Here is a 19,663-nt window from a genome sequence, read left to right as displayed (position 1 = left end):
TCGCTTTTAGAAACACCATTAGATTACTTGCCAAATCCAGGTGATGCAGTATAATTCATCTCTAAAATCATCTTCTCCAGGAAAGACAAACACAAGCCTTTTGAGGATTCACTGCCCTCATTTATCATGACTAGAAACTTGTGAATCACAACAATGAATTCCACCATCCCAGAAAATGACATTATCCTATACTACTATCACAATTTAATTCTTTTCTCATTACCAGGATTCTTCCTTCAGCAGCTATTCCTAACTCCCTTTATTTTCAATGCAATATAGTTTCACATATAACTCTCCCTTTTCCACATCATCTTGCAATATAGAGCAGCTGACTAGAACCAATCTTAAAAATAAAAATTTCCATGCCAGCACCTGCTGAGATCTACAGCATTTGCTACTGCAGGGAATGGAGAAACGGGAAATACAAGATGGGCTGTTACAAGCACCCTATGTTTTGTATCATCTGAAGCTCTAAGGACATTATTTTTTCAAGTATGTACACCGCTAAAAATTTTCATGTAGAGAGTCATTAAATTTTTTTTCTATTTAGACAAGACATTAAGTTTCCAGACCACTCTTTAGGTTTAGGATTTTATCTACCTACAAATTATAAGCAAAACTAAACATGACTTTCTGAATTGTGAGAGTAGAAGATAACGCGACTGAGATATCCAGGGCCACACAGCACATCAGATACCTGAACACTGGGCAGGAGCTGGTCTCACCACAGCGATGCAGAAGCATTTTTGTCATACATCGTGACCCTCTGATGGGGCTTCATTCAGAGAGCAAGACGCCAGGTAGGATCAGACAAAAAACACTTCTATTCAGCATTAAGGAATTGCATGAAAATCTCACTGTATAAAGGTTTTGAAAAGGACTCTGATATTTTAAGTTTAGGAAGTCCACAGTTCAAATAACTTACTCTCTAAATGCAAGAAAAGATACAAAAGAATAAGACAAGGGGACAGTAATGTTCAAATTTGAAGGAATCTGTTCAGCATGCAATGATTGCAAATTCAGTCCTTTTTCTAGAGAACGATATGCCAAACTGTGCAAATATAATATTTTGCCTTCTTTATTTCTGTTGACTCTTAAACACTTTGATAATCTTCCTATATTATTTTTATGTAATTTCCAAGGAGCATTCTTGCTCTGGCTCTGTTTTCCTTTCTTCTTTATTTTTGTACTAACATCTCTGAGAATCCATTTGTTGAATTTGTGGTGCTAAAAACACCAAAGGTTCTTTAAACTCCAAACAAAGCAGAATGTGGCATTGGCAGCTATTTTTAGCAGAATTTTAAAAAGCTCTAAAAATTTAAAAAAGAACTATCTACTTCATCTTAAACAGCAAAAGGGGAACTTCAGCAGATAGGTGGGTCTAAATACTTAGCATACTCAGTTATCCTCCGTCTTCTGTTTCCATCACATTTATCCTCTCCCACTTGAATCTGTGCTTGACTGCTGAGTAAGGCCCAGGTAGTCAAACACTGATATTAACTGCCCTTCTAGAAACATACCTACCAGCTGTTTTCAGCTTTTACATAAAATATGTTTCTATAAATAGAAATATTTCTATCAGGAAATAGAATAAACAACTAGAAAAATATTTGTTAGTCATCACCATTAAGTCAAACAGGTATTCTTACCAAGTCCTACTAGGATCATCTCCTCACACGCACAACTTCAGTGTGGTCAGCAGACAAAAAACTGGCCAGTTTTGGGGATCACTCCTAGGGCTCCCTCTTTAGCCTCTAAAACCACCTACTCAATGTCATATTCTCAGAGCACTGCACTCAGCTGATTAAAGGCATGTTTGCTGGGATGTAAACATCACAGCATCACCAAAGTGTCAACATCGTCAAACGTTAATTTTGGAATTATTTTAACACAGTCTGACTGCACAACTGTTCATCAGGGTATTTGAACAAAACATCCTTGCTAATTTGTGCAAATATACTACAAATTAATAAAGTAATATCCTTCAGGATCTGGTGCCCTTTTTTACACCATAAGCATAAACCACACGTGGTTTTCCCCAGGAAGGTAAGCCATTACCCAATTACACACAAATTCCAACATCTGTTTTTTGAAAAGCTGAAACATCTAAGTCTGTTACAGAAATTAGAAAAAAAATTGGTTCCACTAAGTTTCTCAAGACAATAATGAATCATAAGCACCAGATTTCTCAAAGCTTTACTGTGAACAGCATGGGAGACAAACAGGCCCTGGCTGATACTTTGACATCAGAGAACAGAGGACAAGGTGAAGCAACCCTCAGAATGAGCTGGCAGCAATTGCGGCTCCATTAGACATCATACATTTTTCACTTAACTCCAGTAGCTTGGTGGCCACTAAAATTAAGTCAGAGGGACAATTCCAGCTCTGGCATTGCTGGGAAGGGTCCCCAAAAAGAGTGTACTATTAGAGTGTAACAGACCTAGGCCTGTGGCATAGTTTGGGTTGGAAGGGATACTCAAAGGTCACCCAGTCCAGTCCCCTGCCCAGGACAGGGATATCTTCAAATAGATCAGCTGCCCCCAGAGCCCCATCCAACCTGACTGTGGATGTTTCTAGAGATGTGGTATGCACTGCCTCCCCTGGCAACCAATCCCAGTGTTTCCCCACCCTCATTGTAAAAAACGTCATCCCTACATCTAATCTGAATCTACTCTTTTTGTTTAGCCCATTACCCCTGTCCTATCACAACAAGCCCTCCCATCTTTCTCACAGACCCCCTTCAAGTACTGAAAGTCCACAGTAAGGTCTCCCTGGAGCCTTCTCTTCTCCAGGCTGAATAACCCCATCTCTCAGCCTCAGAGGAGATGTGCTGCATCCCTTTAACCACCCCTGTGGCTCTCCTCAGGACCTCCTCCAACAGGTCCTTCTTCCTCTCCTGAGGAACCCAGACCTGGAAGCTGTACCTGCTGGCAATGCTACTTTTGATTTTGAGCAGAATACACAGGCAGAGGAATGGAGTGCTCCTGTTTTTACATGATTTTCCTGTCCTCAGTAAGTTGTCAGGGTTTTTTTCCTATTTTCACATATCTGATGCTTATCTGATGTAGCTATAGAGATACTAAGGTTCTTCAAATATTGTATGAATAGGCTGATGTTAAAAAAAAAAATGTGAAAAAAAACCCCAAACAATTAGGACATCTGCTCTGGGAAAGACTGAAATATGATCTCATCTTTCCACAGGCACCAGAGATTATGTGGGACAAAAGGGACATTACACATGCCCTAATTTCAGGGAAATCTTCAGTTTGAGCTGTGCCCTGCAAGTCTTCACAGAATCCCATCTCTAGACACAGAGCTACAGCACACCAGGTTTCATCAGTTTCACTGCTTGCGAACTGCATGTTTATTTTAATAAAACATGAACAACTGAAAACAGAAACCTACCTACCAGGTGGGTTTTTTTGGTTGGTTGGTTGGTTGGTTTACTTGAAAAGCTTTGGATAAAGCCATAATATAAAGCAGTAATTTTGCCTGTGCTTCAGGTCACACTATCAGCAGTGAAATAACAGATGAGAGGGGTAGCTAAAATGACTGCTGATGCAGAATGAGTTGAGCTTGCCATCCCTACCCAAGCCTGACTACAGGCTGCTACCACCCTAATCATATTCTTCAGGTTATCCTGGATTCTTGCATTCAATACTGCAAAAGTGAGTTTCCTGGCTAAGGCTATAAAGCAAAACTGGTACAAATAGTTTAATCTTTCTATGCAGTCATATCCTCCCACACTGGTAAGTGTAATTAGGAAAATGCTACATTGCATGTCTTGAGTAGTGAATGTAGCTGATTGTTAATCATTATATTTACATAGTTTATATGAAAAATATTTAAATTCATGAATGCTCCAACTTTTCTTTGCCATAACATTAATACCTGAACAGGATCTGAATGTATAATAGTATATTTGTAGCTTATTGATTCTTCTGCAATGTCCTTGTAAGAAAACTGTTAGACAATTAACTTCTGGGTGTAGTGAACATTTGGGACTAAAGAAGGAGTATTTTTTTTCAATAAAAGTGGCATATGCCTGGAGGGAGAGAAGGGAAAGATGCACATCCTAAGCTGACATGAAAAAGTGTTCACATAAACAAATGGTAAATTGCAATATATTAAAAGAAAATCTGGGGAAGTTCCTTTCATAACATCCCTTTTTTGCAGAAGTAATTGTGAATAATCTTTCATCTGTGTTTACCACCCATGAAATAATGATTTCCACAAAACCACAGTGATAAAAAGGTTTATATGAAGCATGCAATTCGCCAATGGTAACTGTCTTGTATTTGTTTTAAAGAGACTAGGCAAAAAAAAAATTATCACATATTTTGAGAATGTAAAAAACTAAAACACTCTTCTAACAAATAACTCTAGAAATTTGACAAGGAAGCAGTGCATGCTCACTGGCAATACCTCTGATAGGATTTGAAAAATAATAGGATGAACTCATAGAGTATTAATAAAACATATTTTAAAACCTGAGCTGGGAGAAAGAGCAACTGTTATTCCATTAAAAAAAAAATAAATTATAAACTAGAACAATATTTCCAAAATCCCTCAACTTATTTTGTGTGTGCTTGGCCTAGGCCACCATGGACTGAATTTTCAGAAAGGGAAAAATTTACACATTTAAAGATTTAGCTTCACTTAAAAGTCAAAATCTAGAGCATCTCAACTGAAAATACTGGTCTTTTTCTAAATAAAACTGAAAAAAAAGTGAGATACAGAATTGATATTCACATAAATGTATTACTTTTTCCCCTTTAACTTTTTTTCTCTTTCTATATTGTTCAACCACTATAGAACTCTGTTTCTAAAGTATCAAATAAAATAATTGCTTACAGTACCCTATTACAAATCTTAACATTTAGACCATGTAAATACAAACCAATTCCCATTTAATTTGTGCATTCAAATTTGAACATGTTCTAAGTGTATGTAATATATATACACACTTATCTAGTCAAATACATCCAGAAATGAAAGCAACAGTGTCCACTTGAAATAGACTTAAGAAATGCTTCATTCAGGTACACTGCAACTCCATGAACAAAACCTTAAAATAACCTTAGTCTCTCTGTAGGCATAAATACTTACAGTTTTCTGTAGCTCTTAACCTGTGTTTAGCCCATATGCCAAAAAGACTTATTAATTAATCTATGGTATACTTTATACACATTTACTTGCTAAACACATTAAATGCATCATTTCATGACCAACCCATGAAGATTTACTTATTGGTAAGATGTAGAATAGTGGTAATGCTTGGGGAGTGATTAGATTATTAGTAAAGTATTTAAATCTCACAGGTGCAGTGAGTGAACCAACCCCTTGAATGATTTAAAAGCTAATTTTTCAATACTTTCAGTACTTACACAGTGAGATCACTAGAACTAAAGCAGAAGATTTGAAGCCATTTCAACACATACACAGGTTGTGCCATAATATTTCCTAGAAGAGCACATGACAATCCAGTGTCTCAAGCAAAACCAATTACTTTTTAGTTCAAGACCCTCAGTAACTGAAACAGGATATTATTTTGTGTCCTGAACAATATCTTGCTCTCGTTTCTAAGGAAACCGGCAGCAAAAACTAAGTTTACAGGGCTGCATCCTCCAGAAATTGACTACAATGTTAGTCTCTAGGGTATTATTACTAAGTGCTATTTGCATTTAAATTTCGATAGCCCTTAAGCAACTGTATTGTTTGTTTATATGCACAGTTATGATCTACCCAGTATCTAGGTGCTATTCTTCACCTCTCTCTATGAGTTAACAACCTATTGACATCTAATGACTTAAAAAGCCAGATTTCAGACCAGGAACACCATTTGGGAACTTTCATTTCAGAAATTTCTTTTTGCCACCCTCAGTGAGATGTCTGTCCGAGGCTCAGTATGTGCTTCATTAGTGGATGTCACTCATTTGGCTTCACACATGGGAAGAACCAGGCAAAGTCATGCTGCTCTCTACTACAAATAACCAGTCCAGAGGAACTGCATTTGTTTTGCACAGAAGGTTTTTGGAACTGGCCTAGGTTACATGTTCCTGGGGGAAGTCAAGGCAAACTCCAGATTTTTCTTGACAGAACATTGCTTCTTTTTCAGAAAAGCCCAGCAAATATTCTGATGAATTACTGATGCTTCTGTAGTTGAAAACTCTCCAGACAAACCACTTTGCTGACCAGAGATGACAAGGCCCTGACATCAAGTTTCTGTCTTCAGACTATACAGAATTGTTATAAAATCTGTTCACAGAGGATGCAACAAAAAACATTCAGGGATTGTATTTTCCCACCAAAATCAACAACAATTTGTCATTTGGTGGAAAATCCACTTCCTTTTTGTTACATTTTAAGGTTTTTAATTTTAATTTTGTAATTAATTTTTCACATAAAAAAGTCTTTATAAACTTCTATAAGCTCTATATTTGTTCTGCATTTAGTGATAGAATTTAGTGAACAGGATGAAAAAGGGCTTTTCTAAACAAATCACTTTTATGACTAAGCAGTCACACTTATCTAAAGAAACATGAATATAAGAATATATGAAGCATTACATTTACAGTCAGTTATACTTGAATCAAATGAGCAATAAATATTAAAATTAAAAAAAATATGTCAAAACCACTAAAACTATTTAAAAGAACATTTAAAATATTTAAATGACCACTTTTTAAAAAAAGTTAAAATTATGCTTCAAGGTGATAAATGTACATTTCTCATTGCTTGGATGCAATGCATCTTTAGTTAATTATATAGTGCCTGGTGTGATGCATTTATTTGATGTTATAACTTCTTCTTACTGTAAATAATTAACACAGAATTACTTTAAAAATGGATTACTATTTGATGGCTGTTGAGTCCATTGGACACTGCTGTTGATTTTTACACTTAACGATAAAGTAAAGCCCCATTATATTCTCAGCCCAAGTAGTGCTAGGCACCTCTTAAGACACAATGAGACTCTAAATCAGTCAGTCTGTCAAAGAGAACTCGTGGCTTTGCATCCCATAAGATCAGCTTTCAGCTGGATGTGAAAGGCCACGTATTGCCCTGAATCATTCTGTGACTTAAATGAGCATCTCTCACACTCGGGTCAGAGGTGGTGCGTTGAGGATGATGTTTGACTACTCTGTACTCTGAAAGTAGAGCAGATGCTGATTCATTTGCCTACCAAGAGAGAAGAAAAGGCAAAAGCAAGGGCACACCTTGACAGTATTACACCTGTTTGGCCCAGGTTCCCAGGGCTGCCTCCAGGACTGTGCCCCAGCATGGCCAGGCTGCCTCTGCCACCCCTCCACTTCAGTCATCCACAGGGAGCAGAAACAGAGAGAGCATTGATACCACTAGAGATAAGACTGCTTGAAGGGAAACGCTACTACAAGGAGAGGATAAATCAAAAAAAAAAAATAAATAAAGGGAAGGTCATGGATAGAGGTGGAAACAAGACTAACCAGGATTTAAAAAATAACTCTGACTTAGACACGAAATGAAACCCCTGGGTAATCAGCATTATTTCTGTGTCACAGCTGAGCCATCTATAGGAAATATTGTATCACTGGTATTTAAACAAATATTAAGTAAAGGAAGAACAGGAATCTTCACAGCAGAATGACTTTTTATTATTATTTCTCTGCTCTCTTCTGTACCCTCCCCTTTGATTTTGGCAGATGTTATGGGGTAAGCCCAGCTCCTGTAGCAGGGGTATCAACAAAATGCAAAACACTCTTCAGCTACCGCATTCCTTTAGTCTCCTTGTGGGGCTCCTTACAAATGCCTGGCTATTTTATGTACTCATGTCAGAGCAAAATTCAAGCTCAGAAATACAAACCAAAATTGTTAAAAAGTTTTTTTAAGATACTCCCTAAGAAATGGATAATCATTCATGAGAATTGATACAATCCTTTCAAGGAATAAGCTCTTGCCAGAGACTGAGTTAATTTAGAGGGACAGTGTTGAAGCCTGCATCCTGTTAAGAATATACAAGCGGAAAATGTTTCATGCATATTTTGCATTCATTTTTCCAGTGTCTAATTGGGCTGGAGGAGTGAGATAACTCATAGCTTATTGTTCTGGCAAGCCACAAGTGTAAAGAGAGAAGGGAATTGTTAACAAGCTAATATTAGTCCAGTAACATGACTCGATCATTTTGTTTCTATCTCTTGGAGGGATGTCACAAATTCTCATGCAGGAAATTTGCTCTTTTGCCACAAGGATTAGCTGCAACCTGCAATACCAGTCCTTTGCTGGAAGGAATAGCAGAGGAGCTTCACTGCTGTGTTATTATCTGGGATCTATTATGTTTTACATTTTTCAAAAATCTTTAAGCTAGATCTTTGACATTCAACTGCCTGTAAAGACATACACCACCCGATGAGAAGCTTTGATGTGCATTTTGAGGATTAAATAATCTAGATGGAAGGCAATGTGTTTCCAGCCAAGAAGAAAACTATGGAGGAAATTTTGCCTCCTGCTGTTAAGCACTGCTGGCAGTCAATACCTTTTAGCCTACCCTCTAAATTTGATTTCATACATATTTACAGACTATTTTTCCTCTTACTACTAATTCTTTTGAGACCAAATTAAGAACAAAGATAGCAGGAACAGGCTTCATCAAATAAAAATGTAAATATGCTGCATCTCATTTTTGGATGAAGAGAGTTTATTTAAATATTTTCTCCACTGGAATATCTTTGCAGTATCATTATTGCTTGCAACTGGAAAAGTAATAGCCTTACAAGTCAGAGTAACCCATTGAGGCTTAAGCAAATTTATGCATTTAAATAATGCCGTTTACCTAAAAAAACCAAAAAAAAATCCTCGAATATTCTGCACTTCCAGACAAGGAAAGAATAGTAATCATAAAATAAATAGATACTAAAGAAGACATAATCTTTCTTGCTGTATCCAATACGTATTCTTACATAACTCAATAGTTTTAACTATGAAAGAAACACTAATTACAAACACACTTATTTTCACATTTTTGAAACTAAAAAATCTGAAGTTCAAACTGAAAATCCTAGTGTATCTACAAAGTGAGATTAATCTATAACATATTTCTAATTTCCATTTTCTTAAGTGGGTTTAAAAACTTTTTTTTTTTTTTTTAATTAGCTGCCTACCCTTTCTGTCTGATTGACTTCACAGGTAAGTAGACAGATATGGTAGTTGCATGATACTATCTTGATGAAGCCAAATAAGTTACAGTAGTGATTTTCCTAGAGTAAAAATCTTACAAGAGATGTTTGATCTCTTTTATTTCCCAGTTTAAGTTCAGTGAGAAAAATATTTTATATTATATTTTGACTGAATGTGCTGATATGTTTTTCCCTCAGTTATTACCTCTACCCACAGCCCAAGTATTCTAAAAGAATTCTGAAGTCTCTAGCTATAATTATTGCTGTAAACAAAATAAAGCTTTACATTCCATCATCATTCTCTTTGCTCAAAAGCTTTAAGACATTATTTTGTCCATAATGATGCACTTCATTCAAGTTCAGTACAAAAACTAGTTATGTACAAAGCAAGAAAAGAGTAACCAACACATTTTTTACATGTTCATCTGGCACAACATCCATCTTAAATAATTTTAACCTCTAGGTTTTTCTCAATTTTAAGGTTCTTCCATCCCATTTTACGCCCCAAAAACCCCACAGAAGATGCCATAGGGGTGATGCAGGACCAAAGAAGCTCACAAGGAGCTTGTGATTCTGGCTTTAAAGCACTCCTAATATCTCATGGCATCAGCTGCTTCCCACATATCCTATCAGGCATTTTCTAAATATACTGTAGTTTAAGAGAAGTACTCAGAGCAGGCTTGATAAGGCTTTAAACATCATGTGTATGCTGTAAAATGGCATCTGCAGGACAATCTTTGATTTGGAATTGACACCTGGGAATGTTCTGGCAAGCAGCTTGGCCAGAGAAACGCTCGCTGTTTCTGAAGAAGGTGGAGTCCGGAGCGCCACGCAGATGCATAGGAGAAATCAAAGCTTGCAGCAAGAAGCCCACTGGATTTTCTGGGTTGCATCGAACTTTAGTTTTCTCTGCACTCTCCAGCTTCTAAGGAGAGCAAGCAAACCAAACTCACTGAGCAAAGATGTCAGGACTTACGTGAGAATACGTGTATTATCCTTGCCTGCAGGTATTTCTTCACAGAAGAATATATTAGGGCCTGCTACCTTGTATCATTTTCTTTTGAGAAACTGAATCACAGTTCTGCTACTTCTAAAGTGTCAGATGTTCACAAGCGCAATATTAAACTGATATGTGTTTGTTATATAGCATAAAGATATCCTTTGTTGATGTCTCATGATATTTCTATATAGGGCAAGATAAAATCTGCTTGAAGGAAGAGCAAATATGTTAACTGTTTTTCTCAAGAAAACTCATGCAGAGAGGAAGGGGAGATTAATCTCTTTGTAAATGCTGGCAGCATTTCAGAAATATATCTACAAAGAATTGTGACAAGTTTAACAGCAACATTATGTAGAATAGTGAGGAGACCAAACACAAACCTAAAGAGCCAAACTTCCCCATTAAGTGCCTGTCTACATCAATCAGTAAAGAGTGTGATGTTTAAACACAACGCCTTGAGCCACTAGGCACGTTCATTATCTGTAGGCCTGTTCCTGTGGGTCTGCAGTAGGAATCCCAAATATTCTTAGTTCAGGTATGTCTCCCATGATTTCACTTAATTTTTCTGTTTTTTCAGGAAAAAAATACCTGCTACTCAGTCTGTGGCTGCTGCAGCTGCTGTTTGCCCCTCCAGGTTGCAGGGCAATGGGAAATGGGCCCTGGGAACGTGTCACTGGCTTGGCTTTGTTGGCAACTCTCATACAAACAGCTTGGAATTACTTTATCTGCCAGACTCCAGATGCAAAAAAAAAACATTAACTGCTCACAAATCTTCAGGAAATTTTCAAATGTTTCTCATGTCCTGGAGACTAGGAACACAAATTCTGAAGGTTTTTGGTGTGATGATAATAAAAATGAGCTAAATATAGAAAAGAAAAAATATAAGGTTCTGATAATGGAAAAAAAAAAAAAAAAAAAGGTGAATATTGAGATTTAAGATTGAGCTTTAAAAGGTAGTATTTAATACAAAATGCTTTTCTTTAAAGGCCAGGTTGTGATTTCCACAGATAAAATATGTTCAATGCCAGCAAGTGTTTTCTTAGAATGATATGATATAATTTGTGAGAATGAAAAAACCCACAAACTTTTTCTCATCTGCAAGATTATATTCAAGAGAGATGTTTAGCAAATTCTCCTTTAAGGGCTATATGCATCAGAATTCTACATATTAATGTTTTCACAGGCTCAGAGGCTTCACCACTGTAATTAAAGGTGAATTTTTCACTTTTATTTTGTTAGTCTTGTCTCCTGGGCCTGATTTATAACTTTTGTTATGCAATTATATTCATTTATTTCTTTGTACCATGTTGTATGTTATTTCAAAAGTAACATCTAGGGTGTCCTTGCTTTAAAATGTAGATTTAGCCTCTCTGGATGAAACTTGGTAGAACATCTGTGTTTGAAAGTGAAAAATTACACATTTTCTGAGAGAACCAGGCTGAGTGCTCACATAATACTGTCTCTAAGAGAAAATTAAAGTGCTGCTGATAGCTAAGGGACTGGATGGCTCAAGGGAATCATAGTGTGACACAGTCTTTCATCTGATGAAAACCAGCATGAATTTAAGCCCATGCTGATAATGACCAAAAGTCATTATCATTTGCTCAGTAATTTATTTAAAATGAGTTAGGGGTCTGGCTCTCATCTTGGTGGCAAAGAGTCCAAATTATAACTGAGCAAATAATGAAGAAATGTCTCTGCAAAGTGATTTCATATCTTTAAATTAGTATGCTTAAACTTCTTTCTGTTTATCACCTTCTTAACATTTTTATAAACAAGTCTAGGAGGATGGATGTTTGTGAATTTAAAAGATGGATCTGCAAATTCACATGGAAAGCAAATTCTGAATTTACGAAGACAAGTATTTGCACCGGAAAAAAAATCTATTTTTCAGGATTCTGCTTATTCAACTTAATATATTAAAATATATGCCTTGTTTCTATGCCTGGTCAAAACTAACATCTATATTGTGAATCAGATGCTAACAAAGGAAGCACTTGGAAGAAAGCTAGAGAATCACAATTATTTACAAAAACAATAGCAAAGAAAGTCATGCCACAAGTTAAACAGAAAACACATGATGTCTTATTAACCTAATATTTGGGATAAACTGAGACCTACTAGAAGTAAGAATAGAGAATTTAATTCTCTGCAGAACTGAAAAAAGACTGGTGTATGATGTCTTTCTCAGTGTGGCCAGAGGATTGAAACAAAACTAATAGATTGGTTCAATACAATATCAAATACAGGCTTGTATCAAATACAAGCTATAACAAAACCTAGTAAAATCTTTTACTGGGTGCACATTCCCCAGAAGAGGCTCTATAAATAAATACAGATGTCCTGCGAAAGTACCTCCAGTGAAAGTGTCTAGCATGAAGGTGGGTGCTAGTAAAACGTATAAGCATTGAAAAGTCTTTCAGTGAAAGGTTGAACCAAAAAAAACCCCAAAAAACCAACAAAAACCCAAACAAAACCTTTTAAAGCTACAAAATTCTCAGCAGAACTACTAGGAAGGAGGCCTATATCACAATTAATACATACCTTTAGAATTTCTAAGCATCTCCATCATACGCAGGTATTTCTTTGACTGAATATGTCTGAAGGCTGAAGACTGCACTGCATGTAGGAAATTTATTCTCACGGTTGGATATTCTTTGCAAGCAAGATTTGAATGTATGTTGGGATCTGGTAAGCAGGGGTATTGATAAGAGAGTCACAGAATCACTGAAGTGGACAGAGAACTCTGACCATCATCTTGTCCAACCCTGCTGCTCAGAGCAGGTTGCTCAGAGCTATCCCCATTCAAGTTTTTACATTTTCAAGGATGGAGACTCCTATTATCTCTCTGGGCAACCTGCTCCAACATTTGATCAACCTCACAGTAAGAAAGGTTTTTCTTACGTGTGCATGAAGTTTCCCCTATTTCAGTTTGTGCCTATTACTGCTTCTTTTTTTGCTGGACACCACTGAGAAGAGACTGAGAAGAGGGGAAGGATCACCTCCCTTGCAGTGCTGGCCAGGCACTGCCTAATGCAGCCACGAGGTTGTTACCCATTTTTGCCACAAGAGCAGGTTGATGGCTAATGGCCAGCTAATGGTCAGTGGTGTCTACCAACTACCCTCAAGCCTACAAAGCTCCTTGCCAGAGGGCCAGAACCAGCCTGTACTGAGTCATGGACTAATTATCAATTCCTGTCTAGTTTCAGGTCCTTACATTTACCTTTTTTAAAATTTTGTGCAATTTCTGTTTGTCCATTTCCCAGGCTGTCAAGGTCCCTCTAAATGACAGCACAACCTCCTGCTGTATCAGCTGCTCCTCTCACTTTCATATTGCCTGCAACACAATTTTGGATTCTCTGCAACAGATTTCCAAAAGAATGTTATCAATCTGTAGTGAAACTAGAGAAAAATGGAGAATCAGCCTCTGAAAGCTGAAGGACTTTTTCTGCAAGCAGAAAACAGGGAGAATGAGGTATAAATACAGGGCTAAGCTGATGGCCTTTCATGGGTAAACATGTGAAACAGACCCAAATTCCACTCCTTTTTTATTAACAAATACATTGTGGATTTTGGACTCAGCCTTTAAAGACAGACAAGAGAAGCTGCAAACACAATAAACAAGGGTTTTGTTTCCCTGTGTTGTACACTCTAGGCTGGGGTTCCTGCGTCAGTGGGAGCAGCAGGATTTTCTGCCACACCAAATACATTCAAATTGTGCCAAAATCATGAGCAAAGGGAAGCACTTCCAATAATTGTATTTCTGTATGACTAGTGATATGACACAAAGGTCTCCTCACTGAGAAACACCATATTTTACTGGAATAAATAATATTACTCCTGATTTACATCAGCAAGCCTGAGAGGACAGAAACACCATGAGAGGGGCCATAGGCTTATTTCTGTTGCTAAACAGAATGTCAGCAACAACAATCTTTAGGTTGCACTGTTCACTGTGTTCATCCTCAAGCCATGGGGAAAAATTATGCTTAAGGCAGAACAATTACACCACAACTAGCCTTAAGGTAAAATGACATCATAAATAAACAGGGAAAGAAATAGTAATAATTACAGCAATTAAAATAGATATAAAAACCTAAACCAAAGTAGAACTGTCACTAAATAATATATCTTAAAACTTACAAAACTAGCTAGGACATTTTAAGATCCATTTAGAATAATAAAGAGAAAAATGGCAAATGAAAATCTATTATAATACTTGAAATTGTCCTTTTAACCTTTACTTAAATTAGCAAAAGTTGCATGTTCATGCCCAATGGCAAAATATAGTCCTTTTCTAGCAAAACATGAACATTTGGTATTAATACAGAGCATATAATATTAAAAAAGTCATCTATTATAAAATCTAAGTCATGACTATACTGCCAAGTACTGAGCTTAGTAAAGAAATATTAATTCTAGTTAAATTGGTCCAAAACCTAACACAAATGCTCAATAAAAATTTGGGTCAATTGTCCCTTTGCAGACCAGTAGCTACAATAAAGGTGACACTGTCTTCACTTGTTGAATTCAATATCCCTGTTAGTTCTGAACACAAGCATCCTCTAACAATAAACCAAATGAGGTCTCAATATAAAATATGTCTTCCTTCTCTGAAAATCTGTATAGCAAATACAGCCCGAGGGAACTTTTAACAAAATGTTATAAAACTGAAAACTGACATTAATAGGAAGTACTGATATATCCTTAGTGACAATGAGTTCAATTCTCCTGCCACTGCATAACAGAAACACCAATTGGCTCCAATTTGCTTCGATTGGATTTGCTCCGATCAGTGACAGAAGAATGAGGCCCAGTCCTGCTGAGACATCATTATGACAGACAGATTTAGCAGAAAATATTGGCTAGAGCTGAAATATGTGACTCCTATGACGACTCAGACTTTGGTTGAAATCCATGGGGGTGGATAGGATGCAGTACAAGTGGTCAGTGCACTCCTTAGGGTCAATGACTGTAGCTCATACAATGAGCTCTGTCAGGGAGGTAAAGCACATGACTTTTCAACCTTCCCACTGCACACAGCAATCTCAACTCTCCCTCTGTGCAAATTTGTCCTAGCCCCTTATTCTAAAAAAATCCTCTAACATCTCCCCTGTCCTTAATTTTTGCTGTGCCTTTCACAGATCTTTCTTTTCTGTCTGGCTAAATACACTTTATTTTCTCTCACATCTTTGCCTCTCTTCCTTCATCAATCCCCCTCAGCTCTCCTTTGCTCCCTGCACAGCAAAGAGGCATGGTGGGAAAGTTCTCCTAGAACATTTGCCCAAAGCAGCCCAAAGTCCACATTCTGCCAAAAGAATCTGTCCACTCTATTACCTCCTATTTCTTACAGCATGCTTGCATTTTGAAGGGAATGAGGAGGTAGTGCAGTCCTGCTTGTGAAAGCTAGCGAGAGGAAATGCAATCTGTCCCTTTACAAAGATCTTCTGGCCAAGAACAGACATATGCACCAAGAGAAGATGCAAGAATGAATTTACACTGCACTGGAAATGTGTGATGAATTTTATACTGAATCAAACTTAATGTTACAATTGATTTTTTTTCTTCAACTCAAGACTGAATGCCTATTATAATACTACTTATCAATAGAGACTGTTAATTCACACTTTGAATTGTCTAAAATGGGAATTTAATTGAGATTTAGTAAAATGGCAATTGCATATCAATTAAATCGCAACTGATTATTAAAATATTTTACTGAGATTTAACAGCTCTACTACATAAGAAAATTTGCTAAATTACTGTCCAAATTGTACTTTTTAGATGTACTGCAGTGAATTTGTGAGGTTGCACTGATGCAAATGAAAACAAAATAGTTTTTTTCTCTTGAGTTAGTGTTTAACATGCTGTAAGTCACTGAGTCTAAACCAATTAGTTAACTACAGCTATTTATGATAGTTAAATTGTTAAGGAATACTATGATGTCATATGTTTTGAATATGTAAGTATTTGGTACCATTTATTAATTGCCAAAACAATCTTTAGTTCAGAAAGATATCAAAGACTATTGCAACATCTGTACACAAGTCTGGCACCAGACTTGTTTTTATATAAAGTATATATAAACTTTATATAAAGTATAAATCCATGCTATTATAGCTGTAATACATTTTGGTCAACAAAAGTGTGGGAGTGTGACCTGGGAAATCATATCTAGAGAACTGAATTGGACTCACCCATCAGCAAAGCCTGGAGAAGTAAGAACTCCTGCTGTTCCCTGGTGTCCAGGAGCACAAGCACTAAGCAGGTGCTGTGATGAAATTTTTTTCATTTGATGCTGAAAGCTGGGCCCAGGATGTGCATGAGCATAGCCTGGGCTTTCCCTCTGCAGCTGAGGCAGTTCAAAGGGGATGCCATAATTTGCTTGCAGAATATTAATTACCAGTTAACATAATCAATGGATAGATCTTCCACTTAGAAGGGCAAGATAAGCCACTTGAGTTGCATTAGTAGTGTCCTGTCAGAATCTAATCCTGTATGGGTAAATGTTTTCACCACTCTCTAAGAGGTTGGCACCTTCAAGGAGGAAAAAAACAACCTTTTTACAGTCTTAACTGGCTGCACAGTGAGACCATAACCATGATTTTTATCATTTTTATACGGTCTTATATTCTCACCCAGTTCTTCCCCCTTAAGATAGCTCTTCTCTTCAGCAACATAATGTACTCATTTTTCCAGTGGGCATAGGTAGAATTCCCCTTTCTCATGAAGATTCCTTGAACATTTTTTAAAAAATGTTTTTCTATCTACTCACATTTAGCTTTCAATTCCTGATTTCAATGTTTTATCATCCTTCTTCATCCCCTGTTTTATATGCTGCCTTTCAGCAGTTCCAATTCTTCCTGGTCTAGAGAGCACCAGCACAAATTTCAGCAACACTGCTCATCACCATTTTTGCTTTCCATCCTTCATAAACCAGAAATATAATCCTTGGACCTATCCCAAGTCTTGTGACATCAGATAAATCACCATTTTCTTTGGTGCAAGGACTACTATTTCTTATTTGTGTGAAATATGCAGTTATCAGAGTAAGGTCTTTGGCAGTTAGATCCACTAATTCTTTTTCACTCCTACACACTCACAGGGAGCTCATGGAGTACAGGGGCACAGTAGTTCTCTGGATGCCATCTTCCCTCCCATTTAGTACAAACCCCCATTACTGCGGGGAGACAGAAAGCTAAATCCCACTGTCACACGCAAGCCAAAGCTGCATTTCAAATCAATATCCTTCCTTTCATCAAATTCTGTATGTGTGAGACAGACATACCTTTAGCCTTTCGCTTTCATGGCAAAATGCCCATGTCCAAGGAACTCAAAACCCTCCTGTCAGCATCAGCCTCTGACTAAGTTTTTATTCACAGCTGAGCTGACTGAAAAAAGAAACCCCTCGTGCCCCCCAGGACTGGAGGACTCTCTCAGGGTCACACCAAACCAGTCATGCCCAGGCTCTGGGAACTGTAGAGGGTTGGGGAGGATTGTTCAGGGTTTCCTGATTTACCAGCTCTAGCTCATGTTCCTCCTCTTTTTAATGCCATTCCAAGGCAGATCCTGGCTGAAACATGACACTATTCCTTCTTTTTTAATCCTCCAGCTGAACCCACAAGTGAAACTGTTCTGCAATGTAAGTTCAGGCTCTCAGAACAGTATTACTGAATAGCCAATGGCTAATAGTCCTAAAGAAAAGTAGCAAAATTTAGCCTTTATTCTCATAAAATGAATTATTCTAGAACCACATTCAACAAAACATGTAATTTTTTTTGCTTCTTCTGAACTTCTTATGTATTATCATCTCAAAAAAAGGGTGATACAAGTATTTAATTTACCTTTCTCTCCATACAAATATTTAATTTACCTTTTCAGAGTGGGGGCAAGGAGAACAGCTCAAGTGCAGCTGTACAATATTATGTTGTGATTTTCATTGCTAATTCTACCTACTGGACACACATTACTTGGTCTTCCTTGGAAATAAAAACATTCAAAATACAAACCAAATACAAGCTGATGTTACTTTTATGCCTACTTCCCATTTTTCTGCATTCACACTTGCGTGACTGATTTGTGTGTGAAATGGTTTCCAAGTTTTCAAGCAAAAAGCAGTTAAGAAACAAAATATTTATACTCTTCTAACTTGCACTTCCTGTCTAGCTAGATCCAATACAGATGCAAAGTCACTGGTCTGCAAGAGCTTTCCACAGATCTATAATAAAATAATTAAATTAGTGAGTTGTGTTTAGATCAGAGATTCTTGGCTGCCAGTTCCTAAGAACTTGGGGAATTCTGAACCACAGAAGGATCATTTGGAGTCCATTTGGCAGAAACGTCAGAAACTTGCTGCTCCTGGGAACATCCTTTTCCAATAACATTTATAGCTCTAGATGGAAGTGAAAAGCACCATATGTTAAGAGTTTCCTGCAAAGCTTCCTGGTAAGAGAGGAAATAAATTCAACTTGTCACATCTGCTCGTGGACCAGTCAAGTAGGATTTTATCACAGCTTTAAGTGGTTTACAAAACTGTCCTGTTATCAACTGAAGGGAGCTTTACTTCTCAGTGCTTTTTTTTCAGTATGCATGTTTATATAATCTCAATCATTAAATTATTTATTTGTCAGTGGAATTCAGTAACATGTATTATTATTTATCTCTAAACAGCAAAGATTACTCAGTTATTCAGCTAGAGCAACAGTTCAGTTGGAAGCCAATTTGTGTGGTTCAGCTGAATAAAAGTAAGCAGCCCCATTCTGCCCTTCGTTTTTCTAACCCCAGCTCTGTGTATTGTATCACATTTTCCACTATGAAATACTTTTAATTAGACAAAAGTCAAGTTTCTAACCTACACAGAAATCTTAGGTCCTAAGCACTGTAATCACAATTCAAACAGCTGGCTTCAAATTCCCAGGGAGTCAAGGATCCCAAAGAAAATATTATGAACCACTACATCTTGTCTCTGATGTTGCTCAAGAAATCATTACTCCCCTTACTGAAAGCAGCAATTTATTATGTAAAGTGCAAAGCTAGCACAAAACAAGGCAAGGATATTCTGTGGCAGGAACTTTTACAAAAGTCACAGCTCTATGAAATTCGGCAAACTCTACAAGTACGCGCGCGTTTTTTGGCACCTTGTCCTTCTCACTGAAGTCTGTGGGAATTTTGCCACTGACTAAACAAAGGGGAGGATTGGGCCCAAACTATGCACCTATTTGCCAAAATAATCAAGTTACAGGAAATTGCTCCCCAAAAGGTAGATGCATTTTAAAATTCCAGATGCCTACTTGGAGCTGATGCAATTTACACAGGCTGGGCCATATACTGCGCCCTGCCTCTGCACACAGCTCCCTTTGATGTTAATGGGAATCTGATGCTGCTTCAGGGCAGTGCAGAACACATCCCTTGGAGGCCATTTCTTCCACTCTATCACTAAAGAGTGAGCACGAAAGAGAGTGGCAGTAACACATCACATTACATCCAATATTCATGCAATTATTGAAGAGCA

The sequence above is a fragment of the Poecile atricapillus genome, chromosome 7, assembly GCF_030490865.1.
Source record: "Poecile atricapillus isolate bPoeAtr1 chromosome 7, bPoeAtr1.hap1, whole genome shotgun sequence".
In the NCBI taxonomy this organism is placed as follows: domain Eukaryota; kingdom Metazoa; phylum Chordata; class Aves; order Passeriformes; family Paridae; genus Poecile; species Poecile atricapillus.
This window is presented reverse-complemented; position numbering follows the sequence as displayed.